Genomic DNA, 27,586 nt, shown 5'->3' with positions numbered 1-27,586 from the left:
ATGGAAGGACAAGATCCTCTTCGTTTTTATAAAGACTGGATCCCACAAGTACTAGGGCAATAATTTTTTTTCTGGAGGCTTGGTATTGGAAAGAGCTCATAGAGCTTCAAGAAGAACACCTTTACCTGGTCAACCACCGAGACCTGTAATAATTCGATATTTGAATTATTTGGACAGAGAAGCAATACTTCAACTAGCAGTGCAAAATGCAAGACAACGACAAACTCCGTTATTGATTCAGAATAGCAGAGTTTTTTTTAAATCCTGATTTGAGTCAAGAGGTCATTCAACGTCGATGTCAATTTAATTCAGTTAAAGAAGTTTTATGGCGTAAAGGTTATAAGTCTACTTTTCACTCTCCAGCAGTGTTGAAGGTGTTTTATGGAGACTATCAATCACGGTTTTTTGAGAAGGATCATGAAGCAATGATTTTTGCTGATTCATTTCCAGATATAAGAGGACAAAGACATAGTCCACCATTGTCTCCTAAAGAAAAATCTGGTTGTTCTGGAAATGGAAGAAATGGGAGAAATGGGAAAAATGAGAAAAACGGGGATGGAAAGAGTCCTCCGAGTTTGGAATCTCTTGGATGAATAGAAGAATTTTCTTATTCTTATTTTACTTTTTATGTTATCATGAGATTTTGATGTTATTCTTTGTTCGGCTGGGGAGGGAGAGATTTGCTCTAGGTTCTACTAGTCATCAGCCAGTGGTGGGTGACCCACACCCAATTTTTGTTTAGGGATTACTACCTTTTGGTAGTTTTTTTTGGGGAGGGGATTTCTATTTATTTATTTATTTTTATTTTCATTTTAGTTAGCTTTTAATTTGTGACTTTTTTCTCCTATTGGAGGGCCTATATACGTTGATTTGAGTTTTCATATAAAGATATTATTGGTATTTAGTAATATTAGCAGATATGTCAAAGTTGAAGTTTGCTACTTTTAATGTTCGAGGTTTAAACAGTTCGATCAAGCGTAAGCGAGTCTTGGTGTATATTAAGAAAATGAAAATTGATGTTGCTTTTTACATACGTTTGGTAGAGATATAATTTTACCTGTAATGACTACATTTGAGACTTTTCTTAGGAAGGTACCAGAGAAGGGTTATATTTCATCTATGTATCAAATACTACGGGATGGTATGGATAAAAAGGGTTGGGACAAATCCAAAAGTAAATGGGAAGCTGATATTGGTTTTATTTTTTCCGAGGATGATTGGTTAGATATCTGTTATGATAGTGTAACTAGATTGATAAATGCACGTTATGCAATGATTAATTATAATTTTCTACGTTAATTATACTTAACACCTGAAAAATTTAAAAAGTATGTTTTAGATGTGGTAATTCTGTTGGAACTTTTTTTCATGCTGTCTTGTCATGTATATATATATATATATATATATATAATATTTTTGGAAGAAAATTCAATTGTTTTTAGAATACCTGTATAAGATTAAAATACCTTTAGATCCAACAGTATTTTTACTGGGCAGTATTTTTTCAGAGGTTTTTGCAACCTCTGAAAGGTTTGGGATTAGATAAATTTCAACTTGCTTTTGTATATTTAGCTTTATCTGTAGCAAAAAAATGTATTGCTAGTATGTGGAAAGATACAAATATGAATGATATTAATAGATGGCATAATGAGATGAAATATTGTTTAATAATGGAAAAAAATTACATATGTTTCATGTGATAATTACAGTTTTTTTATTAATAAGTGGTTATATTCAGAATATTTAAATTTTAATTTACGTTGATTAGATCTTGATATGTATGTTTAATTTTTTTTCTTTATGGATCTCCTTATGGCTGAAGGGGGGGGTTCTTTTCTTTTCTTTTTTTTTCTATATATAAAAAAATAATAATGTTCATGTTGATGGTTAATTGTTGTATATGTTATCTACTATTTGTATTTTGAATGAATAAATAAAGTTTAAAAAAAACAGGCCTTGTTGTTTAGAACGCACCTGAACACATTGCTGTTGGGAAAACCGGAATTCTGCAGCTCTGTAGAGTTCAGATAGAATTGTTCTGTGAGATGAACTGCACCTCTACTGAGAATAACTTCTGAAATTGGACACATTGAAAGGTTTTTTAAGGGGCCAGATAATTGGATATACCAAGAACATTAAAAAGGGCTACATCAAGAAGATTAATGATTTGGAACAGGAAATAACCTAGCTGGAAAAGGGTTTTCAGAGTGGGCACAGAAGAAAAGTGCAGGAATTAGGAGAATAAAAAGTTCAAGTACATAACGCTAAAAACACGTCAGAAAAATTGATTTTAAGATCTAGTCAGCAATACTATGAGCTAGGGGAGAGGGCCCATAAAGTCCTGTCCTGGCAGATGAGGGCAGAAGAGGCTTCAAGAACAATCAATGTGATTCAAACAGGGGAAAGAAAGATCTCCCACAAACCAAAGGATATGAACAAAACATTCAGAAGGTTTGACAAAGAACTGTATAAATCTGAGTCAGGGGGAGACCCTACCAAAATAGATGATTTCTTACTTTCATTGGAACTATCAAATTTGGGTCAAGAGGAGGAAGGAGGGCTAACTGCCCCTTTCTCCAGAGAAGAATGCATGGATTCTGAGCTCTCTACAGTCTGGCAAATCATCACGGGAGGATGATTTCAAAATCAAATTTTATAAAGAGTTTCAAGATCTTTTAATACCCTTTCTTATGAAGGTGGTGGATCAGGCTGTAGAGACACATGACCTCCCAGAGTATTTCTCACCAGCAATTATCACAGATATTCAAAAAAAAGACAGGGACTTATTGAGTTCCATCTCATATAGGCCCGTTTCGCTACTGAATACAGATTACAAAATTATTGTGAAAGTATTTGTCAATAGGTTGCCAGAATATTTGCTAAAATTAACAAATCCAGATCAAGCTGGATTTGTACAAATGAGGCAATCAGCAAACAATATTGCTAGATTGCTTAAGATAGTACACCTGGCACAGTCAAGGGTGGATCAGGGAGTGGCAATAACTCTAGGCACGGAGAAGGCCTTCGACAGATTGGAATGGGACATTTTTGTTCAAGGTACTGGAGAAATTTGGACTGGGACAAACATTTATTAATTGGGTAAGGACACTTTACCACAAACCTCCAGTGAAAATTATTACAAAAGGGCAGATGTCTCTGGCATTTCCATTGAGCAGGTCAAGTAGACAGGGCTGTCCATTGTCCCCAGTGCTGTTCATACTGGCCATTGAACCGCTGCCAGAAGCCATTCAGTGGGATCCAGACATAAAAGGATTCAAGGTGTGTCAGGTGGAACCTTTATGCTGAAGTTATGTTAGAATATTTGATGGACCCCAGGGGGTCATTGGCCAGACTAAGGACCACACTGGAGGATGATAAATTTGGACAAAAGCGAGATAATGTATTTGACGAACGGGGATTATGAGCAGTACCTACAAGGAAGTCAATTCAAATGGCCGCAATAAGGCATTAAGTATCTGGGGATTAAAGTAGATAAAGATTTACACAACTTGTACAAATTTAATTTTTTCCCTTTGCTCCAGAAGATTGAGGAGGATGGGGAACTCTGCGCCTAACATTGATGGGCAGAGTCAACTGCATTAGAATGAAGGTGATGCCAAGGCTCCAATAACTTTTCCAATCAATACCCATTTCATTGCCTCAATATTGTTTTTAAAGCGCTCAGTAAGTATGTCAGAAAGTTTCTGTGTAATGGGAAAGTGGCTAGAATCTCTATGGAAAGATTGAGCTTGGGTGTCTTAAATTACCCGGTTTCAAAAAGTATTACTGGACAGCCCAGGTGAGGTTTCTTGCCCCACTCTTTGAGGGAGCCCCCCACCTCGTGGGCACAAATTGTATTACACTCAGTAGGTGAAGAGATAGCTGAAGAATTCATATATAAGTGGGATACCAAATTACTCGCAAATAAATTGGATAACCCCATACTAAAGCATGTACTCCAGACATGAAAAAGAGTAAAACAGTGTATTGGATGGAAGGTGGGGATATCCCTAAAATGCCTTTGACCCAGAATAATTTAATACCCTTTACTCTGGATAATAAAATCCTGGACACCTGGTGCCAGAGGGGATCAGGTGTTTTGAGGATTGTGACAAACCCCCATCTTATGTCATTTGAGCAGTTAAAGAACAAATACGATTTGTCTAACAGAACATTCTTCTGCTACTAACAAATAAGATCTTTCTTAAGGGTAAAATTGGGACCATCTATGACCCTACCTAGATGAAGTAACATGGAAATTCTAATTCAACAGGGGAACATGTGTAAATGTATCTCTAAGATGTATTTCATATTTCAAAGTGAGGGTCCGAAGTCGGGCTTACACCGGTTGAGGGAGAGATGGGAGTCAGACTTGGGCACAACAGTCAATGCAGAGTGGTGGCAAGACCTGTGTCTGGACAGCGTGATTGGAGTCATCAGTGCCAGATACAGGTTAGTGCAAAACAATTTCTTGTACCAGTTGTACCTCACACCACAAAAATTATAAAAACCAAAGCCAGAAATTTCAGAAATGTGTTTTAGGTGTGGTGTGGAGCTGGTAAGTTTTGTCCACTCCACCTGGACATGTACAAAGGTGAGACCCTTCTGGGAGGACTTGGGGACATTGTGAAAAAAAATTACAAAAGTGGATTTTGCACAGAATCGGAAGTTGTACTTTCTGTGAGATATTGGGGATGTGAGTTTTAGACTGACCAAATACTAAATTTTGTTTGTGAAGGTCGCCTTGGCGGTAGCCAGGAAGTGTATAGCAGTTTTGTGGAAGTCTGACTCCCAAGTGAATACCACACGATGGAATGTGGAAATGCAGAGTTGCACTCCCCCGAGAAAATCAAATACAATCTAAGGAAGAAAGATAACACGTTCGTTAGAGTATGGCAACCTTACTTGAAATATATTGGCACAGATTGATTAGTGACCCCCTCCCTCCCATGAAATAGGGGTAATAATCCATCTCCATCGGGCAAATGAGTATGAGTAACAAAATGGGACATGGAGCAGATGGCATGTGTTTTATTTTCGGTTGTTCTGGTTTTATTTTGAGTTTCTTTCTTTTCAGTTTTTCATCTTTGTTGCTTTGTCATTATCATTCCTTGGTTTTTCTTCTTCCTAGGTTTCTGTAGCGGTCGTTGGCCCCACTGGCATTTGTATCAGTATAAATTAATTGTATTTTCACCTGTATGAGGGAGGAAGGGGGGGGAGGGGGGAGGGAGAAGGAATAAGTACAGACTCTGTATATACCGGGTACATATAAATGTTGGAAAGATTGAATTGTTTGTTGAATTTCATGAGTCTGCAAAAATCAAAGATAAAATATTCAAAAAAAAGGACAGTTCCGCCAATTAAATAGTTTTAAAGTATCTTGTTATGACGGAGGAAATGGTACAGATAATTTGTGCTGAGCAAGGTCCTTCAAACAGACTGAAATAATGATCAAATTGTCAATGATGAACGTTGACTCAGGGACAGACATCAGTTTGAATGACACCCTGAAAAGTACATCTGCATCGGCTCAACACTCCCTCAGCACTGCACTGGTGTGTTAAACTGGATGTTGTGCTTGGGGTTGGTTCTGCTATAGAACTTGAATCCCAAACCTTCTGAATCAGAGATTACAGCTCCACCCACAGACACCAGAACTTGAATTAGATCATTCCCAAACATTTGAGGTAGGATGTTTTCAATGAGAGACCACAGTTCTTTATTTGACATTAAATAAACAGCTGTTATTTGCAGTACTCATATGGAATGAAAAACAAACTAAGTAACACACCTCATTCATCATCTCCCAAAACATCCCACCTAAATTCAATAAGTAAGTGGAAATAGGATATCGGTATAAAATCTTTAATTTGAGGATAGATTATATAACATGTATAGTAGCATTACAGCTCAGGCTTGGAGTGACATTCAGCAAAATGAACGAGAACTTCTCAAATCTTCCCCAGGTTCTTCTATTGTGAACACAGTAAGAATGTTGATACTAATACACATTGATTGTTTGTGTTTACTAATTACTAAACTAAGGCAATGCACTGAATTATTTCTTCACACATGACAGTTGATGGGAAGCCACAGAATCAAAGTAGTTTTGATCATTTTAATAAATGCTGAGGCCATTGCAAAGTGAACTTACATAGAGGAGAGGCTTTTACATTTGATTTCAGTCATCATACAAAACTATATAAGACTAAGGAGCAGATTTAGGCCCATTTAGCTCATTGAGTCAAAGCTCCACCATTCAAATCATGGCTGATGTCTTTTTCCTTTTGACCCCTTTTCCAACATATCCAAAAGGCCACGGGATAGAGGAGCAATAGGCCATTCACCCATTGAGTCTGCTTTGCCAGTCTACTCATGCCAGTGCCTCCTTTCATTTTTTAAATATTTTATTTTGAATTTTTAAAGTCATGCATGCATTCACATTCAAAAATCATATAGATTATATTGATATTTAATCATGTTACCTGATGGCTTTTAAACCCCAAATCTAATCTACCCTCCCCCCAAATAAATAAGAAAATCTTCCCCAAAAAATTCAAACAAGAACACAAAATGAAAAATAGAAAGAAATTACTTAGAACTATCATCCAAACTAGAAGAATCTGTTTTTTTTTACTTTATCAGGTCCAGGGAGCGTCAGAATGAATTTCATAAATAGAAAAAGTTAAATTTACAGCATCACGTTGTCAGATTACATTATATCGCTTAACATGATTATATTAAACATTCAAAAACATCATTTCACAAATAAGGGTTCTATATTTTCAAAAATATATATAGGATATCTATTTCTTACCCCATGTGATCATCTCAATAATGTTCAGATTCTTCATCTTCCATTTCTGAACCTATATAATTATCAAGTTACTTTTGCTGGATATTGCTAATAACTCTCACAAATTATTTTTTAAATGTATAAACCATAACGATTTCACCAAAGCCCAGTTATTCAAAATCTTATGACACCTCTTCACCCCAATTTCTGTGCACAGCTACCAATGAGACCCCTCACGAACATCTGTTCTCATTCCCCAGGAGGTCGGCGACTGGAATGTCACTCCCAGCATGGCTCACGTTCCCGGGACCGGTGATTCTGCGTAAGCATGTAAGGACACACAAGGCCAAAGCCCTGGTGGAGCAGGTGTTCCTCCTTCATCCAAACCATAACTACGCTTACATTAGGTTCGGCAGTGGCAGGGAGGACACTGTCTCAACCAGGGACCTGGCACCAGCAGGAGCACCCTCCACACTATGCCACCCTCCAACCCAGGAAGATGCTGACTGAGCATACACCCCCGGCCCCATGCAGCTATGGGGCACGCAGGGCCTCCTTGACCACCAGGGACCCACTTCAGCCTTAAGAGATGAAACCACCCCCCACCCATCCAATACGACCCGCATATGTCGACACCACAGCGCATCACAATTGGAAAGCTGTTCTTTCTCCACAGACAAACAGAAGAAGAAGAATGCCATGTACAGCCAGCCATCTTGGACAAATGCTACAGAGCAGAGGACAGAGTCTTCAGGAGATGAATATGATGCTGAGTACTATCGGATGGAAGGACACGAAGGACATGCCAGACTTGCTTCCCTACGCCTGAATCAGGCAAGTCCACACAATTTATCTGATGCCACTGTGTGCATCAAAATTAATGATGTGAGAGTAAATTGCTTAATAGATAGTGGAAGCACTAAAAGTTTTATTGACCAGGGGTTAGTCAACCGCCTTGCCCTCCCCACACGCCCGAGTGAGCACCAGATCCTGTTAGCAGCCAGCAGCCTTGCGGCTGAGGTAAAACAGATTTGCAGGGTTACTCTCGAAATCCAGGGCACAAAATACAAAGGGTTCAAATTACTAGTACTCCCTCACCTCTGTGCCCCGGTACTATTGGGGTTAGATTTTCAGTGCCAGTTAGAAAGCATTACAATAGTGCACAATGGGCCTCACCCCCCCCCCCCACTACGCCTTACGAAGAAACAACACTGCACCCTGTCTGTCCTGAACATAGAACCCCCTCCGCTGTTCACATACCTGACCCCAGAATGCACAGCAATAGCCACAAAGAACAGGAGGTACAGCCCAAGGGATAGAGCCTTCATTAGGACAGAGGTCCGCAGGCTACTACAGGAGGGCATCATAGAGCAGAGCACCAGCCCCTGGAGACCCCAGGTGGTTGTAGTAAAGTCAGGAGAAAAACTGCGCAAGGTAGTGGATTACAGCCAGACAATCAACAAATTTACACAAGTAGATGCCTACCTCCTGCCATGATTAGCACACATGGTCAACAACATTGCAGAGTATAAGGTGTTCTCCACCATAGACCTGAAGGCAGCATACCACCAACTGCCCATTAGAAACAGCGATCATTTTTACACGGCATTTGAGGTAGATGGCAGGCTGTATCAATGTCTGTGATTCCCCTTCGGTGTCACCAATGGAATGTCCCTGTTTCAGAGAGAAATGGACCGAATAGTAGATGAGTTCTAACTGAAAGTGGTGTTCCCCTACTTCGACAACGTGACAATCTGTGGCCACACTCAGGAGGATCATGACATGAATTTAAAACGCTTCTTCCAGGCAGACAAGGAAAGGAACCTAACATACAACAGGGAAAAATGCATCTTTAGTGCCAGGAAGTTGACAATCCTGGGCTATATAGTGCAAAATGAGGAAATCAGCCCAGTCCCTAGACCTCCCAGTGCCACACATACTGAAAGCAATAAAAAGGTGTTTGGGGCTGTTTGCTTACTATGCCCAATGGGTCCCCAACTACCCTGACAGGGCCCACCCACTTATAAAAGCCTCAGTTTTCCCACTGTGGCCAGCAGTCACCAGAGCATTCAGGGACATTAGGGACCATATCGCTAAAGCTAACATGCGGTCCATAAATGAGTCGATCCTGTTTCAAGTAGAAACGGATGCATCCGATGTGGCTCTGGCAGCCAACCTAAACCAAGACGGATGACCGGTGGCCTTTTTCTCGTGAACCCTACAGGGGTCAGAGGTAAGACACTCAGCAGTAGAGAAGGAGGCCCTAGCCATTGTGGAATCAGTAAGGCACTGGCGACATTATCTGGCGTGCATACACTTCACCCTCATCACGGACCAACGGTCTGTGGCTTTTATGTTCGATAACCAGAACGGGGGAGAATTAAGAATGACAAAATCCTGCGCTGGTGAATAGAATTGTCTACATTTAACTACGACATTCTATACTGCCCCGGGAGACTCAACGAGCCCCCAGACACGCTGCCCAGAGGCACTTGTGCCATCCTTAACCACACATCCCAGTTGCAGAGCTTGCATAATGAGCTGGGCCACCCAGGGGTTGCTGGACTGTTTCACTTCATTAAAACCCAAAACCTCCCATTTTCGGTAGAGGAAGTGAAGGTCAGTGATCAAGAGTGCCCTGTCTGTGCGGAATGCACAATTTTACCGGCCAGACAAAGCCACCCTGATAAAAGCTACCAAACCTTTTGAGCGCCTCAGCCTCAATTTTAAAGGCTCACTCCCATCCAATAATAGAAATGTTTATTTCCTAAACGTAATAGATGAATATTCCCGTTTCCCCTTCGCAATCCCGTGTCCTGATGTATCAGCAGCCACTGTTATAAAATGCCTCCAACCCATCTTCAGCATATTTGGGTACCCAAACTACATACACACAGACAGGGGTGCTGCATTCAAGAGCGCAGAAGTATAGCAGTACCTGCACGAGAGAGGGATTGCTACCAGCTGCACTACAAGTTACAATCCCAGGGGGAATGGACAAGTCGAAAGGGAAAATACCACTATTTGGAAAACTGTCTTCTTGACTTTAAAAGCCTGTTACTAGATGGCAAGAAGTGTTGCCAGAAGCCCTACACTCTATACATTCTTTGTTGTGTACTGCCACTAACATGACCCCACATGACCGTATCTTTTCTTTCACAAGAAAAGCCACGACAGGTTCAGTGCTGCCTAAATGGATGATGATACCGGGACCTCTTCTCCTCCAGAAGCACTGCAGACCCCACAAAGTGGACCTGCTGTTGCATCAAGTGGAGTTGAGGCACGCAAACTCTCAGTACTCCTTTGTCACATTCCCAGATGGAAGAGAAGACTCGGTGGCCACCAGGGATCTCGCGCCGGCCGGATGTGTGAACAACGCAGAGGAAACACAGATCATCTACGGATCAACAAGGAGCGCAGCAGCAGTCACTAGAACAGTCGTCCATCGAGTCACCCCAGAGGACTATACCACCCACCCCAGAAATCAGGACCCTGGGTACACCCGCCCCACAAAATATCACCACCCTAGACTTGATGGCAGGATCTAATCCCATACAAGAGGATCCCTAGCCCACACGGCCACATGACCAACCAGTACTTCCCACTCCTACACCTCCATCAAGAAAGGCCGAAAGGCAGACCACACTCCCCACCCCTATACCACTACTGAGGAGGTTCAGAAGGCAACGGAAGCCACGAAAAATTTTGGACATGAGCTTACAAATAAGGGAAGGAGGACGGGGGGGGGGGGGAAATAACAATTTTTTTAAGGGGGGGGTGAATGTGGTGATATGTGATTACACCATTAGGTCACCAGGGGTCATTCCGGTGACCTTGTATATAAAGCAGTCCAGAGCTACAGTCTAGCCTTCCAGGTTCGTCTTGCAGAGAGACAAGACCTCCTAGTGTACATATTAGTTTATTAAAGCTGTCTTATACTTGCAATGCTGGTGTGGTTATCATCAGTAAAGTAGAATCCGAACCTCCCCCACCCAAGGAAACACATCAACAAAAGATAATACTTGATACTTCTATATTTTAATTCAAATGAGCATTCAACGAACTATTGAGTTCACATTAATTTCTAAATCAGCCTCCTTCATCTGTAAGATTTGAACAACCCGTAGAGTACGTAGCAGATCATTTATGAAAACTGTAGTTAACCACACCAACCGATCTATCCATATTAAGCTTTGCAAGCGACTGTGCAAAATCCATAGCATTCTTCAATTCTTCAAAAAATTTGGCCTGGTTACCTTTTAAAAACACGTTAAAAGCAGGCTGATAACCTTTACTCTGAAGAACTATTTTAACCAGGCCAAACTCTTTTATCTTCTTCATCACAACTGTATTTAAATCCGAATAAAAGAAAACCTTATTACTATGTACTGTCATAGGGCCCTTGCATTTTCTAGCATTCTGGACTGCCACTTTTAGTATTTTCTCTTTGTCTTGATGGTGCAAACACGGTGCTTGCTCTGGTGACTGTCTTTTCCTCGGGACTCAAAACTGTACCCTGTACTGCATGTGGGGCCTCAACACTGCCTTATAAAGCCTCAATATCTCATCCTTGCTCTTGTATCGCTTCCTCTAGATACGAATACCAACAATGTGTTTGCCTTCTTCACCACTGACTCAACCTGGAGTTACCCTTTTGGATATCTTGTACGAGAACTCCCGTTCCTTTGCGCCTCGGAATTTTAAATTTTCTCCCAATCCAAAGAATACTTTGCCCTTTTATTCCTTCTACCAAAGTGCATGACCATACACTTTCCAACATGGTATTTCTTTTTCCACTTTGCCCATTCTCCTAATCTATCTAAGTCTCTCTGCAGTCTCTTCATTTCCTCATCTCTACCTGCTCCTTCACCTATCTTTGGATCAGCTACCAACCTACCCAAAAGCCATTTATCTCACAATCCAAATAATTAACATACAATGTAAAAAAAAGTGGCCCCAACACCAATCCCTATGAAACACCACTGGTAGCCAGTAGCCAACTAGAATAGGTTATTCCCACTCTGTTTCCCACTAATCAGCCAATGCTCTATTATCTTATAAAAGATACTTTTATCTTTCCTGTAATTCCATAGGGACTCAGTTTGTGAAGCAGCCTCATATGCGGCACTTTGTCAAAAGCCTTTTGAAAGTCCAAATATACTACATCCACGACATCTCCTTTGTCTAGCCTGCTTGTGGTTTCCTTAAAAAATTGCAGTAACCTTTGATGCCCTGACTAATCAAGAACCTATCAACTTCTACTTTAAATTTACCCAATGACTTGGCCTCCACACCCATCTGTGGCCACAAATTCTGCACCCTCTGGCTAAAGAAACTTCTCATCTCTGTTTTAAAGTGACTTCCTTTTATTCTGAGGCAGTGCTCTCTGATTCTAGACTCTCCCACTACTGAAAACATCTAATCCATGTCCACTCTATCTAGCCCTTATCTTTCTACATTCCAGCAAGTATAGGCCCAAAGTCATCAAATGCTCCTCATACATTAATACTCGCATCCCCACAATCATTCTCGTAAACTTCCTCTGAGCCCTCTCCAATGCCAGCACATCCTTCCTTAGATATGGGGCCCAAACCTGCTAATAACATTCCAAATATGGTCTGACCAATACCTTGTAAAGCTTTAACATCACATCTTTGCTTTATATTCTTGTTCTTTCAAAATGAATGCTGATATTTTATTTGTCTGCCTTACTATAGACTCAACATGCAAATTAAGCTTGTTAAAACAGGTTTTCTAAAAATCTTTTTCAATTAGTCATATTATTATTGTTTAAATGATTACTTGATTCTTTTTTTCTGTTTGATTGTTATGACATACTTGAAAAAAATTATTTTTGGTGTCCTATTTTTTTTAACTTTTGGTGTGCTTACTGTTATATTTCATATTTTTCTGCTGCCTTCTGTTGGCTTTTAAAATCTGCCCAATCCTCTGGCTTCTCGCTTATTTTTAAATTTAGACATACAGCACGGTAACAGGACATTTCGACCCACGAGTCTGTGCCGCCCACTTTACACCACATTTACCTACACCCCTGGTACGTTTTTGAATGGTGGGAGGAAACAGGAGCGCCCAGAGAAAACCCACGCAGACAAGGGGAGAACATACAAACTCCTTACAGACAGTGCAGGATTCAAAACCAGGTCTGGTCCTAATTGCTGGCACTGTAAAGGCATTGTAATACCAAATGCCTTTCTTTTGCTTTTACGCTGCCTTTGGCTTTCCTTGTCAGCCACCCTCTATTTAGAATGCCAAGTCTACTTTGGTCTGGAATGATTCTGCATCTTTCAAATTATTCCCAAGAACCCCTGTCATTGCCGCTCTACTGTCTTCCCTGACAGGGTCCTCTTCCAATCAATTTTGGCCAGCTCTTCTATTAGCCACTTCAGGGCCTCAAATAAATTGAAAGAACAGAACAAAATTTGGTATTCCTTTAAAACCATTTTGCCTATTAGCCATAAACAGTAGATTTTCTTATTTGATGTTCAATTCTGGTTTCTGGAAATTCATCCTTGATCAGCAACACTAAATGGACACTGTGATTCACCAGCATACAAGCATTGGAAGCAGATTTTGGATGCAATACACTACAACCCATACCAAATTATCTGCTTAGTTACTGGTAACTAAGGACAAATTCACCTGGAAAGATTTTTTTTTTAAATACGTTATGCTGTACACGTTTCATTTGATTCTGCTTTGCAGATCATACAAGAAGCTATAGCCTAGAAATTTTCAACTTATGGCTGATTGCATTTGACTCAATTGACTGCTCTTTGATCTTGTGGCAGCACATCCTGAGCAACTCAATACCACTGCAGATTCAAACTCCAATACAAACATTCCACTTTGGTTCTTTATTTGATATTCACAGTTCAATTATTTCAACAATCTAATGCCAATAAACACAAAATAAACTTCACTCAGATCTATTGAGTTTCCATGTGAAAACCAATACAATTATCAGAGCAGAAATGCATAAGTCAGACAAGAAATTATTCTGCCTCTCTAAAACCTTTATAGAAATGTCATTCTAACTGGCATTCTCCAGCAAATGAAGATACCATGGCCATTCCACATTCACAGATATTACATTAATGAAATATTGAGTGGCTCTCACTAAAAAAAGTTTCCAATGTTGGTTTGATTGCATGCCAAAGTTGATTAAATGTGGTGTTACATCAGGCTGGTTTAGGATCAGTAGTTACATAAACCATGAATTATTCAAGAATCTCAGCAGTTGTGTTAAATCAGGAAAGATCTGGAGACTCTTTGTTAACGTGAACAATATTGATTTGTAGTGTTAGAATATTCTCTCACTTCATTAACACCTTTGAGTCAGCAACAAGCCAGGATCATGTGTAAGTGCAATTTTATTTCAGAATAACTTCAGAAGTTATTCCTGCTAATAGATCGAATCCAGGATGCAGCTCAAGGCTCAGTCTAAGCAAAATAATGAATGGCTTCTTGGCCATAGGAAATGGGCAGCAACTTTTTCAATCACACCCCTAAATTTCAAAATCACACTCAATCAGCAGACTTTTTTTTCCTCTTTAGTATTGCCAATACTAAACTGAAGCGCCTGCAACCCCCCAACTGTTCTTTCTGGACTTTCAGTCTGTGCATTGTGTGCTGACATGTACAATAATCTGATGATGACAATACCGGATTTGCAGCCAGAGTAAAAAGATATGCTTTCAAGTCCCACTATGGAGCTAGGGAATTAAAATTCTTGTTAATAAATTAATCTGGAATTTTAAGTCTCAGAAAGAGTAAAGACACAAAATCACTGAAGAAACTCAGCAGGTCCCCCAGTGTCCATAGGAGGCAAAGACATCTATGAAACAAGATGTTTCAGGCCTCAGCCCTTTGTCAAAGTATGAATAAATGCACAAAAGTACTGGAGAAACTCAGCAGGACTCACAGCACCATTCTTTCTTTGGCATGGCTTCATGGACGAAGATTTATGGAGGGGTACATCCACATCTGCTGCAGGCTCGTTGGTGACTGACAAGTCCGATGTGGGACAGGCAGGCACGGTTGCAGCGGTTGCAAGGGAAAATTGGTGGGTTGGGGTTGGGTGTTGGGTTTTCCTCCTTTGTCTTTTGTCAGTGAGGTGGGCTCTGCGGTCTTCTTCAAAGGAGGTTGCTGCCCGCCGAACTGTGAGGCGCCAAGATGCATGGTTGGAGACGATATCAGCCCACTGGCGGTGGTCAATGTGGCAGGCACCAAGAGATTTCTTTAAACAGTCCTTGTACCTCTTCTTTGGTGCACCTCTGTCTCGGTAGCCAGTGGAGAGCTCTCCATATAACACGATCTTGGGAAGGCGATGGTCCTCCATTCATTGGTCACTCCAATGAATGTTGAGGATGGAGCGGAGACAGCGCTGATGGAAGCGTTCTAGGAGCCATAGGTGATGCCGGTAGAGGACCCATGATTCGGAGCCGAACAGGAGCATGGGTATGACAACGGCTCTGTACACGCTGATCTTTGTGTGTTTCTTCAGGTGGTTGTTTTTCCAGACTCTTTTGTGTAGTCTTCCAAAGGCGCTATTTGCCTTGGCGAGTCTGTTGTCTATCTCGTTGTCGATCCTTGCATCAGATGAAATGGTGCAGCCGAGGTAGGTAAACTGGTTGACTGTTTTGAGTTCTGTGTGCCTGATGGAGATGTGGGGGGGCTGGTAGTCATGGTGGGGAGCTGGCTGATGGAGGACCTCAGTTTTCTTCAGGCTGACTTCCAGGCCAAACATTTTGGCAGCTTCCGCAAAACAGGACGTCAAGCGCTGAAGAGCTGGCTCTGAATGGGCAACTAAAGCGGCATCATCTGCAAAGAGAAGTTCACGGACAAGTTGCTCTTGTGTCTTGGTGTGAGCTTGCAGGCGCTTCAGATTGAAGAGACTGCCATCCGTGCGGTACCGGATGTAAACAGCGTCATCATTGTTGAGGTCTTTCATGGCTTGTTTCAGCATCAAGCAAAGCAGCAGGTATGGATGGAATCCCCCCAGAGGTCTGGAAGGCTGGTGGCAAAGCTCTGCATACAAACTGCATGAGTTTTTCATGCTCTGTTGGGACCAAGGAAAGCTGCCTTAGGACCTTCGTGATGCCATCACCATCACCCTATACAAAAACAAAGGCGAGAAATCAGACTGCTTAAACTACAGGGGAATCACGCTGCTCTCCATTGCAGGCAAAATCTTCACTAGGATTCTCCTTAATAGACTAATACCTAGTGTCGCCGAAAATGTCCTCCCAGAATCACAGTGTGGCTTTCACACAAACAGAGGAACTACTGACATGGTCTTTGCCCTCAGACAGCTCCAAGAAAAGTGCAGAGAACAAAACAAAGGACTCTACATCACCTTTGTTGACCTCACCAAAGCCTTCGACACCGTGAGCAGGAAAGGGATTTGACAAATACTAGAGCGCCTCAGATGCCCCCCCAAGTTCCTCAAGATGGTTACCCAACTGCATGAAAACCAACAAGGTCGGGTCAGATACAGCAATGAGCTCTCCGAACCCTTCTCCATTGACAACGGCATGAAGCAAGGCTGCATCCTCGCACCAACCCTCTTTACTATCATCTTCAGCATGATGTTGAAACAGCACCATAGGAAGCAGGTATATAACCAATGTTTTAGACCTGAGCTCCTCATCACATATACACAGTATTTGTCTCCTATGAATACTGATGGATCTGGTGAGTTTCTCCAGTACTAGAATCACAAGCATCTGCAGACTTTCTTGTTTCACCCAGCTGCTTTACTTCCAATGTTTAAGGAAGGAAAACTGCTGTCCAGATTCAATCATGTCCCATCAATGTAGTTAGCTATTCCCCACCTTTTCAAGTGATGGATATTTAATGCTGATTTGACCAGTGACATCCATATTCTGTGAATGGATAGAATCCACTATGTGAAACAGAGAGAGCAATTAGATTGAAAATGAAGGGAATTTTGAGGGGTAATATAAATTCTCAAATATTAATATTGTGGTTTAAACTATCATTCTCTGAGGTATGTAACATTATGCATCAGCAATTGTAATTAAAGCCTAAGAAATCTGAATGTGCCAGAAATTAAACTGCAAGGATCTATGGTATATACATACATTCACTGCTCATTCTTATGCCTCAAGATTCCCTTATGGCCTTCCTCCGTTTGCCCTGTATAGTTACACAAAGAGGAATTGTTAGTCAAGCCCCCTTACCAAGAGAAAAAAGAGAAGCAAAAGAGAGTCCCTTCAGAAACATAGAGTGTCCATGGATCCTGACACCTCCTCTGATGCCACTGGCTCCTGCTTTTCCATAACCTCCATACCTAACATCTGCATGCAGAGAGAACTACCCAAGCATTTCACTAGTGAGTGTCACTTTAGGATGGGGTGGGGGTGGGGGGGGGAATTGGGCTTTATTGATGTCACAAAGACAACCAGCTCCTTTTCTTAAAAATAACAAAATTTGTTGCATAGAATACTCCAGCACGTAAGAGGCCATTCATCCCTTATAGTCTGTGCCGACCATCACTCTCCTCCCATTCCATAACCCTCCAGACCTCTCCAATTTTTTTCTTAACAGTTAAGATCGAGCCTGCATTCACCACATCAGATGGCAGCTCATTCTATGCTTCCTCCACTCTTTGAGTGAAAAACTTTCCCCTAATGTTCCCAATAAACCATATCCTTTTCAGCTTAAAAGTATGAACTCTCATATTTATCTCCCCAATCTGTGGAAAATATTTGCTCTCAACCATTCTGTCTATACCTCTCATAATCTTGTAAACCGCTATAAAATCTCCCCTCGTTCTTCTTCGTTCTAAGGAATAAAATCCTAACCTGTTTAATCTTTCCCTGTAATTTAACTGCTGAAGACCCAGCAGGATCCTAATAAACCTTCTCTGTACTCTTTCATTCTAACTGATATTCTTCCTGTAGTAAGGTGAGCAGAACTGCACACAATACTCCAAATTCGTCCTCACCAATGTCTTATACAACTTCAACATAACATCCCAACTCCTATACTCAGTACGTTGATTTATAAAGACTAAGATGCCAAAAGCTTTATTTATAGCTCTGTCCACCTGCAATGCCACCTTCAACGAATAATGTATCTGTATTCCCAGATTCATTTGTTCCTCCGCACTCCTCGGTGCCCTACCATTTACTGTGTATGTTTTACTTTGGTTTGCCCTTCCAAAATGCATTATCTCACATTTGTATGCTTTAAACTCCATGCCACTTTTTGGCCCATTCTCCCAGTTGATCCAGATACCTCTGCAAGCTTTGAAAACCTTCCTCACTATCCACAACGCCTCCTATTTTTGTGTCATCAGCAAATTTGCTGATCCAATTGACCACATTATTATCCAAATCATTGATATAGACAACAAACAACAATGGTCCCAACATAGATCCCTGAGGCGCACCACTAGTCACAGGTTTCCAGTCTGAGAAGCAATCATCCACTACAATTCTCTGTTTTCTCCCACACAGCCAATTTCAAATCCAGTTTACAAACTCTCCATAGATACCTAGTGTCTTAACTTTGTTAAGCTCCCTTGTGGGACCTTGTCAATGCTTTTCTAAAGTCCATGTAGACAACATCCACAGCCTTTTCTTCACCTTCCTTCTTGGTAACCTCCTCGAAAAACTCTACAAAATTTATTGAACATGACCTAAATGCTCAAAGCCATGCTGACAGTCCTTCATCAGCCCTTGACTGTCCAAATACCTACATATCCTATCTCTCAGAAGTCCTTGCAATAATTTACCTACTATTGATGTCAGGCTCACCAGCCTATAATTACTTGGTTTATTTTTGGAACCTTTTTTTAAACAATGGGTCAACAAAAGCTACCTTCCAATCCTTTGGCACCTCACCCGTAGCTATGGACATTTTGAATATATCAAACCCCTGAAATTTGTACACTAGTCTCCCTCAAGGTCTGAGGGAATATCATATCAGCCCCATGGGATTTATCTACCTTTATTCACTGTAAGGCAGAAAGCACCTCTTCCTCCTTAATCTCCATATGTTCCATGACCCTTCTGTTTGTTTTCCTTCCTTCCTCATACACTATGCCAGTTTCCTGAGTAAATACTGATGCAAAAAAAACTGTTAAAGATCTCCCATATCACGTGAGGCTCCACACAGTTGTCCACGCTAGGGAACCAAATTTGTCCCTTACTATCCTTTTACTCTTAATATACTTATAGAAACCCTTAGAGTTTACCTTCACATTATCAGCCAAAGCAACCTGATGTCTTCTTTTTGCCTTCCTGCTTTTCTTCTTGAGTATTTTCTTGCTTTTTCTGTACCCTTCAAGTACCTCATTTGCTCATTTTGCCTATGCCTGTTATACACGTTCTCTTCTTAACCAGATCACCAATATCCCTTGAAAACCAAAGTTCCCTAGATCTGTTAATTTTGCCTTTAATCTGAACTCGAGCATGCAAATAGTGCACTCCCAAAATTTCATCTTTGAAGGCCATCCACTTACTTAACACACCCTTGCCAGAGAACAACATATCCTAATCCACTCTTTCTCGATCCTTTCTCACAAAATTTGCCTTCCTCCAATTTAAAATCTCAACAGACTTCCAGACTTAACCTTTTCCATAATTAACTTGAAACTAATGACACTATGGTCACTGGACCCAAAATGTTCGCCTACACACCCTTCTGTCACCTGACCTGTCTGGTTCCCTAATAGGAGATCAAGTACTGCATCCTCTCTTGTTGGTACCTCTACATATTGATTTAGAAAACTTTCACAAATTCCAAGCCATTCAGCTATTTTATAGTATGGGAGTTTCAGTCAATATTTGTGAAGTTAAAATCTCCCATTATCACAACTTTCTGTTTCTTTCATTGGTCTGCTACCTCTCTGCAGATTTCCTCCTCTGATTCTCTCTGACCATTGGGTGGTCTATAATACAACCCTATCAGTGTGGTCACATCTTTCCCTTTACTCATCTCTACCCATTTCGCCTCCTGGCTGACCTGACTTCACACAGCTGACTAGCAATGCCACTCCTTTCATCCGTTCCCACTATCATGTCTGAAGGAATGGAACCCCAGAACATTAAGATGCTGGTCCTGCCCCTCCTGCAACCAAGTCTCACTAATAGCAATAATGTCGTAACAGTCCATGCCCATAGCTCATCAGGCTATCCAACAATACTTCTTGCATTAAAATAAATACACCTGAAAATATTTCCATCACATACAATCCTTTGATTTTTGTCTATACATGCAGTCCTCACATGACCTTTAACCTCCTCTTTCTCATTAATTGCTCTAACATTCTGGTTCCCCTCCCCCTGAAAATCTAGTTTAAACCCATTGAGACAAGCCTGACAAACCTATCCACAAGGATATTAATCCCTTTCCTGTTCAAATACAATCTGTCCCATCAGTACAGATCCCACCTTCCCTGGAATAGAGCCCAGTGATCTAGAAACCTGAAGGCCCTCTACTACACCATGTCTTCAGCCATGTCTTAAACTACCTTATCCTCCTGTTTCTAACCTCTCCAGCACACAGCATGGGAAGCAATCCTAAGATCACTACCTTGGAGGTTCTCCTCTTCAACTTAGCGCCTAACTCCATGAATTCTCCTTGCAGGACCTCCTCACCCTTCCTACCTATGCAGTTGGTCCCTACATGGGCCACTACATTTGGGTGATCACCCTCCCACCTAAGAATGTTGTGAACCCAATTTGAGATATCCTGGACCCTGGCACCGGGAAAGCAACATACCATCCGGGATTCACAATCTTCTCTACAGAACCTCTCATCTGTCTCCTTAACTATGGAATCCCCATCACTACAGCTCACCTTCTTTCCTCCTTCTTAGCCACAATACTAGACACCGTTTCAGAGACTTGATTGCCATGGCTTGTACCCAGTACGTCATCTTCCTCAACAGTATCCAAACGTTATATTTGTTTTTCAGAGGGGGCCTGCTCTGCCTGCCTGTTACCTCTCCCTCTTCTAACTGTAACCCATCTACCCTTTTCCTGTCTCCTCGGTGTAGTAGTATCCCTATTACTCCTGTCTATCATGCCTTCTGCCTCCCGAATGCTTTGGAGTTTATCCAGCTCCTGCTCCAAAGCCTTAACACAGCTTGTCAGGACCACATCAGCTGGATGCAATTCTCGCATTTGTTTTTTCTTCTTTGGCTTGGCTTCGCGGACGAAGATTTATGGAGGGGGTAAAAAGTCCACGTCAGCTGCAGGCTCGTTTGTGGCTGACCAGTCCGATGCGGGACAGGCAGACACGATTGCAGCGGTTGCAAGGGAAAATTGGTTGGTTGGGGTTGGGTGTTGGGTTTTTCCTCCTTTGCCTTTTGTCAGTGAGGTGGGCTCTGCGGTCTTCTTCAAAGGAGGCTGCTGCCCGCCAAACTGTGAGGCGCCAAGATGCACGGTTTGAGGCGTTATCAGCCCACTGGCGGTGGTCAATGTGGCAGGCACCAAGAGATTTCTTTAGGCAGTCCTTGTACCTTTTCTTTGGTGCACCTCTGTCACGGTGGCCAGTGGAGAGCTCGCCATATAATACGATCTTGGGAAGGCGATGGTCCTCCATTCTGGAGACGTGACCCATCCAGCGCAGCTGGATCTTCAGCAGCGTGGACTCGATGCTGTCGACCTCTGCCATCTCGAGTACCTCGACGTTAGGGGTGTGAGCGCTCCAATGGATGTTGAGGATGGAGCGGAGACAACGCTGGTGGAAGCGTTCTAGGAGCCGTAGGTGGTGCCGGTAGAGGACCCATGATTCGGAGCCGAACAGGAGTGTGGGTGAAAAGTGGCAAAGCAGCAGGTATGGATGGAATCCCCCCAGAAGTCTGGAAGGCTGGCGGCAAAACTCTGCATGCCAAACTGCATGAGTTTTTCAAGCTTTGTTGGGACCAAGGTAAACTGCCTCAGGATCTTCGTGATGCCACCATCATCACCCTGTACAAAAACAAAGGCGAGAAATCAGACTGCTCAAACTACAGGGGAATCACGTTGCTCTCCATTGCAGGCAAAATCTTCGCTAGGATTCTACTAAATAGAATAATACCTAGTGTCGCTGAGAATATTCTCGCATTTGTAGTCATCAGGGAAACTACTGACATCCCTAACAATCCACATCCTACAAGAGGAGCATTCCTACATCCACACTCTTCCTATCTATCCCCACTCTCTCAATCCCCACTATACTACCACTCTCTGCCTACTATGCTGGTAGTGTGGGTCCTGGGGGAGGCAAAAAAAAAACAAAAGAAAATAAACCTGAGCAAATTTCAGGAAAAAACCTTGGGAAATGTCTCCCCGACTCCCTCAAGGCAATCAAGCAAAGCTCCAGAAGAACACTGATACACTACTCACAATATTATTTCTAATATTATATAGCACAAAGAAACAAAACCAACCCAATAAGTAACACAGTTTGAATCAGTCATAAAATACTAAAATAACCCCAAGAATCAATGTAGAAGGTCAAACTAACAGATGAACTTCTTAAATAATGCCACTGCAGAATCCCTGTCTACCATATATTAACCAGTGATTTGCCAGCATATAGCAAATGGCCTGGTCACTCAGTATCACAAAGAGCCTGGTCACTCAGTATCACAAAGAGTTTCTGCATCAAGCTTAGGAATAAATATTATAAATTATTTATATTTCCAGTATGTCTGCCAAAAGCCAAGTCAACATTTGTACACTTTAGCATGCAGTTAGATCTCCTTGTTTAAAGGAAGGATATATTTTGTCATAGAAGAGATGAAGTGAAGGGTGTCTGGGTTGATTTCTTGGGAAAAAAGGGGCTGTGAGGAACTATTGAACAGAATCAGCCTCCACCTTTGAGAGTGTAGAAGAAAAAAACAGCAATCTTAATGATTTTTTTTAATCAAAGGCAGTTTTAGAACAAATTTCCACAAGAAAGATTCTCTTCCAATGAGAATCAAAAGCTAGAAGTCTCAGGATAATGCCACCTGCACCAAGACTGAGATAAGGAAGAATGTGTTATGGCAGAGAGTTGTGAATGCTTGGGAATCCCTTCCTCCAGAGAGCTGAAAATATTGACACTTTGGATTCAAAGGCAGTGCTGAATATCTTTTTTTACAAGACATAGAACTAAGGTTTACGGGCTTCAGGGTGGAAAATATTAGATCTTGCTGAATAGCAGAGAAGGATCAAATAATTGGGTGGTCTATCCTGTATTGGGACAGTTGAAGTTTAATTGAAGTTGGATTGCTTATTGTCTCATGGATCAAGATACAGAGAAAAACTTGGTTTTGCCTGCTATCCAGGCAAGTCAAACTCCACACAGTACAGCACGTAACTCAAGAATAAAAGTTTAAGTTTAAATTTATTATCATTCATTTCTTTTCTTTGGCTTGGCTTCGCGGACGAAGATTTATGGAGGGGGTAAAAAGTCCACGTCAGCTGCAGGCTTGTTTGTGGCTGACAAGTCCGATGCGGGACAGGCAGACACGGTTGCAGCGGTTGCAGGGGAAAATTGGTTGGTTGGGGTTGGGTGTTGGGTTTTTCCTCCTTTGCCTTTTGTCAGTGAGGTGGGCTCTGCGGTCTTCTTCAAAGGAGGTTCATTCATTTACAACATGACAAAACAGCATTTTTCAGTCCTTGGCGCAAAAATATGCAAATATACATACAAACATAACACACATTCAGAAAATTTATACATACGTAGCACATAAAGGCAAATGTATAAAATAAATAAATATTGTTTAATAAATAGTGGAGACTCAGGAGGGTTTGTATGAACAGTTCATCAGGCACTCAGTGGTCTCACTGTCCATGAGAAGATATTTCTCAAGCCTCTTTTATACTGCAAAGCCGTGGTATTCCCGTAAACATAATCCGTCTGAGGAAGCCAGCTTGTATTTTCACACAGAGATGAGAAAAGCTGGCTTCATGAGTCCATTCACACCGCAAGCTGGTTTCCGAAGCACAAGAGGTGGGATGTGTATCACAGCAATGTCGGCGTCAACTGTGATGTAAAACATACACACCCAGCAGTGTCATTGCTGTACACCCAAATTGGCAATGCAACAGCATGTGTTTGATAGCCTTGTACATTCTGTACGGTCTTAGAATTTAATCAAAGCTTCTTTGCATCATAATCAAAATTATTAAGCAAATTCTTTGGTATTGATGAAGTCGCTACAATTTGAATTTCCTGCACTTCAAGATGTCATTAGTCCTTCCCGTTTCGACCCAGTAATATGGGTCAACCATTTTAGATAGGTCCCACAGCGCTAAATTCCACCATTGTGAGTACCCCCCTTGGAGGATCGAAGACAGGTAAATCTGGACCACCCAATCCACCTTCGATTTTTTTTTCACACCTGCTCGAAAGCCAGATAAAAGCCAGCTTTACATCTCTGCATAAAAGGGGCTTCAGACTTATGGCTTAGGCTCTGATACTCTTGTATCTCCTTCCCAATAGGAGTAGCTGAAAGATGCTGTGCGCAGGGTGGAAGGAATTCTCAACAATTTTGTGAGCCCTCTTCACACAACAATCCTGGTAGATCACATCGATGGAGGGGAGGCAAACCCAGATGATCCTCTCTCCCGCTCATAGTTCTGTGGATTAACATCCTCCTCCAATGCTCTACAGCATCTGCACCACAATGTGATGCAGCTGGCCAGGACACTTTCAATAGAACTCTTGTAGAAAGTTGACATAATGATGGCCGACAGCCTTGCCTGCCTTAGTCTTCTGAAAAAGTGCACTCTCTTTTGTAACCTTCCTGACAAGTGAGGAGATGTTATGTGTCTAGGACAGGTTACTTCTTAAGTATACTCCAAAGAACCTGGTGCTCTGCTCTCTCCATTACCAAACTATTAATGTGTAGTGGAGAGTGGTGTCCCTGGTCCTCCTGAAGTCTATAATGATTTATTTTGTCTTATCCATGTTGAGGCTCAGGTTGTATTCTCGCCCCATTTCACAAGCTTTTTCACCTCTTCTCTGCAGTGTAGCTCATTATTATGGCTGATGAGACAAACTGCTACCATGTCATCTGCAAATTTGATGACTTTGATGGCAGGCTTTGCAATAGTGGGTCAGTAGCGTGAACAGTAGTGGGCTGAGTACTCAGCCCTGAGATGTGCCAGTGTTCAGCATAATTGTGTATGATGTTCTGCTGATGACCTGGACAAACTGATCTTTCCATTAGGAAGTCTAGAATCCAGTTACAGATAGTATTGAATCCCAACAAGTACAGCTTCTCCACCAGCCTCTGGAGAATGATAGTATTAAACTCCAAACTGGAGTATGAGGCATTGTTCTCCAGCTGGGTCAGGATTGAGTGGAGCGACAAGGCTATAGGATCATCAGTGGAATGGTTTCATCTGTAGGTAAAGTGAAATGGGTCCAGTGTCTCTGGGAGAAACACTTTGATGCATTCGATCACCCTCTTTGACACCAGGTTGATGGTCACTGACATGAAAACCGTGGATTGACATGTTGAAGATGTCTGTAAGGACCTCCATCAGTTGGTATGCACAGTCCTTCAATACCCGATCAGATTTATTGACTGGTCCTGCTGCCTTGTGTGGGTTCACCTTGGGCAGGTTTCTCCTCATTGGCCACAGCAATGCAGGGGACCTGTTCATCAGGAGGACACTGAGCTTTCTTTGTTGTTAGCCTGTTCTTCTCATCAAACCATGCATAGAAGGTATTCAGTCTGTCTGGAAGGTACACGCTAAGTTGTCTGATTCTCAAGGTTATCCTATGGTCTACTATAGTTTTACTCCCCTACGTCGCTGGTGTCGCACAGCTATCTATGGATCTTCTGTGCATATCCACGCTTTGCTTTCTGAATTGCAAGGGACCTTCAGCTCTGAGTGATCTTAGTGCTGTTCCCTCTTCTGAAGGCAGTATCACGAGTACCCGGACCTCTGCATCCAACCATGGTTGTTGGTTAGCCCTGGTATTTGATCTGGGTGACATCCTCAATGTATTTGCTAATGTAGCCTGTCACTGACCTTGGGCATTCCTCATTATTTATTGTAGGTAACTGCTTCCCTGAAACCTCTCCAGTCTGTGGTCTCAAAGCAGTCCTGTAGTACTGCTGTATTTTCACCCCATCCCCCCCCAACAACCTGGCTTCCTTCCCCAGCCACATCCTGATCTCTCTGCAAACTGGCTTCATTCATTTTGCCAGTGGTCTGTATGCTGGGGTTAGCAGATCTGATAAATGATCCAAGTATCCGAAGTTGGGGGGGGGGGAGGGGCAGCCATGTACATACCAGGAATATTGATGTAGACCCGATCAAGGGTGTTCTCTCCTCTGGTGACAAAGTTGACATACTGTTGAATCTGTGGAAGAACTTTTTTTCAAGCTGGCCTGGGTGAAGTTGCCAGCTACATTCTTGGCACCGTCATGGTGGGCATCATGGCTTCACAGATGGTGTAACAATAAATGAAAGGTTCAGGATCTAGTGTCACTCCAAGTGCCAGGTATAGTATTAGAGAGTTAAAGGGAAAAGTAAAGTTAAACAGGGAAATGAAGACACACATAGAATGAACCATTTTAGACTTGTGGCCACTTCTCCCTTTGAAACATTTTCAGGATAATTGAATTATTAAACCATTTAATTTCAATTGCTTTGCTTAGTTTTTAGACTTGACGTTGATGTTCCAAGGATAGGTTATCCCAGAAATAAAGGAAATGTTGACCAAATATTGATCTAAGTGCTAAAATTATAATGAACCTGATGTTGTGGTCAACGGTGAGCCAACCCCTGTTTGCTGTTGATTTCTGGTGTCAGTTCCACTAAACTAAAATGTATTCCAAAAAGCTGCTAAATAGATTTGGCTCCAGTCCTGAACCTTTGCATAGTGACATGGCATTTCAGATGTAAATTCCATTACATGGATGGAGGTTAAAAAAGCCCTCCTTTACAAAAAAAACCATGAACCGTATTCTACCTTAACAAGCCATCAATAAATATTAAGGTTTCTGAATATTTCAGACATGGTGAAACAGCTGAACAATTCCAATACTTTTAATATAAATAAACTTTTCAGAAGATTATAAAGGTTAATACAAAATAAATCACGAAAATAGTGCAAAAGATCAAATTAGATTCAAATAAATAAAATAAATCAAACTACAAACACAGTAATTTCCCCCATTCATTGAAGTCACTGGAATGCAAGGAATTGGAATCCAATCATGAGCCAACATTTTGGTCCACGTTAAGAGCTGATGACTAAAGATCGAGGTCATTGGCAATGTATCCATATGAACAATAGTGAAGAGCTGCCGGGAAATTGTGTACCGGGGTGGAAAACCTACTGCCCGTGACCCAAATTTACCCAGCCTGCAACCTAGTGCACCCAGCCCGGCAATACAAATACAAGCAGTCCCTGGGTTACAAATGAGTTCTTTTTCTATGTCTGTCCTTAAGTCGAATTTGTATGCAAGTCAGAACAGATTGTAAATGCATTAAAACATGTCCAGCTGTCAATCTCCTGGTGTTCTCAGCTGAATGGAAGCAAAGAACAGTTCCCATCTGTCACACCTTCCTATCCATTTAAAGTCCTCTGACCCCCTGCTCACTCTGTCAAAGCGACCCTGTACTGTGTTTAGTCCAAGGTCAACCAGAACCTATCAGACTTTATGAAGTAGTTTTAATGCAATGCTGCTCTGAAGGCATTCACCTCTGGAACTACATCCCCCGCACCAGTGTCACGAAGGTACGCGGAGCAAATGGTCCTACATTAAAAGGTGTATGTTGTTCACAAAAATGAGATGCAGGA

General features: G+C 41.8%; 1 long non-coding RNA gene across 1 annotated transcript; it reads right to left on the bottom strand.

The window, feature by feature from the left end:
* Nucleotides 1–5,016: 5,016 nt before the first annotated feature.
* On the bottom strand, nt 5,017–17,156 carry LOC138752357 (uncharacterized). Its single transcript, XR_011350555.1, has 2 exons — nt 17,020–17,156; nt 5,017–5,194 (listed from the first exon to the last, which is right to left on the bottom strand). It is a non-coding gene; the product is annotated as an uncharacterized lncRNA (long non-coding RNA).
* Nucleotides 17,157–27,586: the final 10,430 nt, after the last annotated feature.

Source organism: Narcine bancroftii, chromosome 2, assembly GCF_036971445.1.
Source record: "Narcine bancroftii isolate sNarBan1 chromosome 2, sNarBan1.hap1, whole genome shotgun sequence".
Taxonomy (NCBI): Eukaryota; Metazoa; Chordata; class Chondrichthyes; order Torpediniformes; family Narcinidae; genus Narcine; species Narcine bancroftii.
The sequence above is the reverse complement of the archived record's forward strand: the minus strand, read 5'-3'. Positions and strand labels throughout refer to the sequence as shown.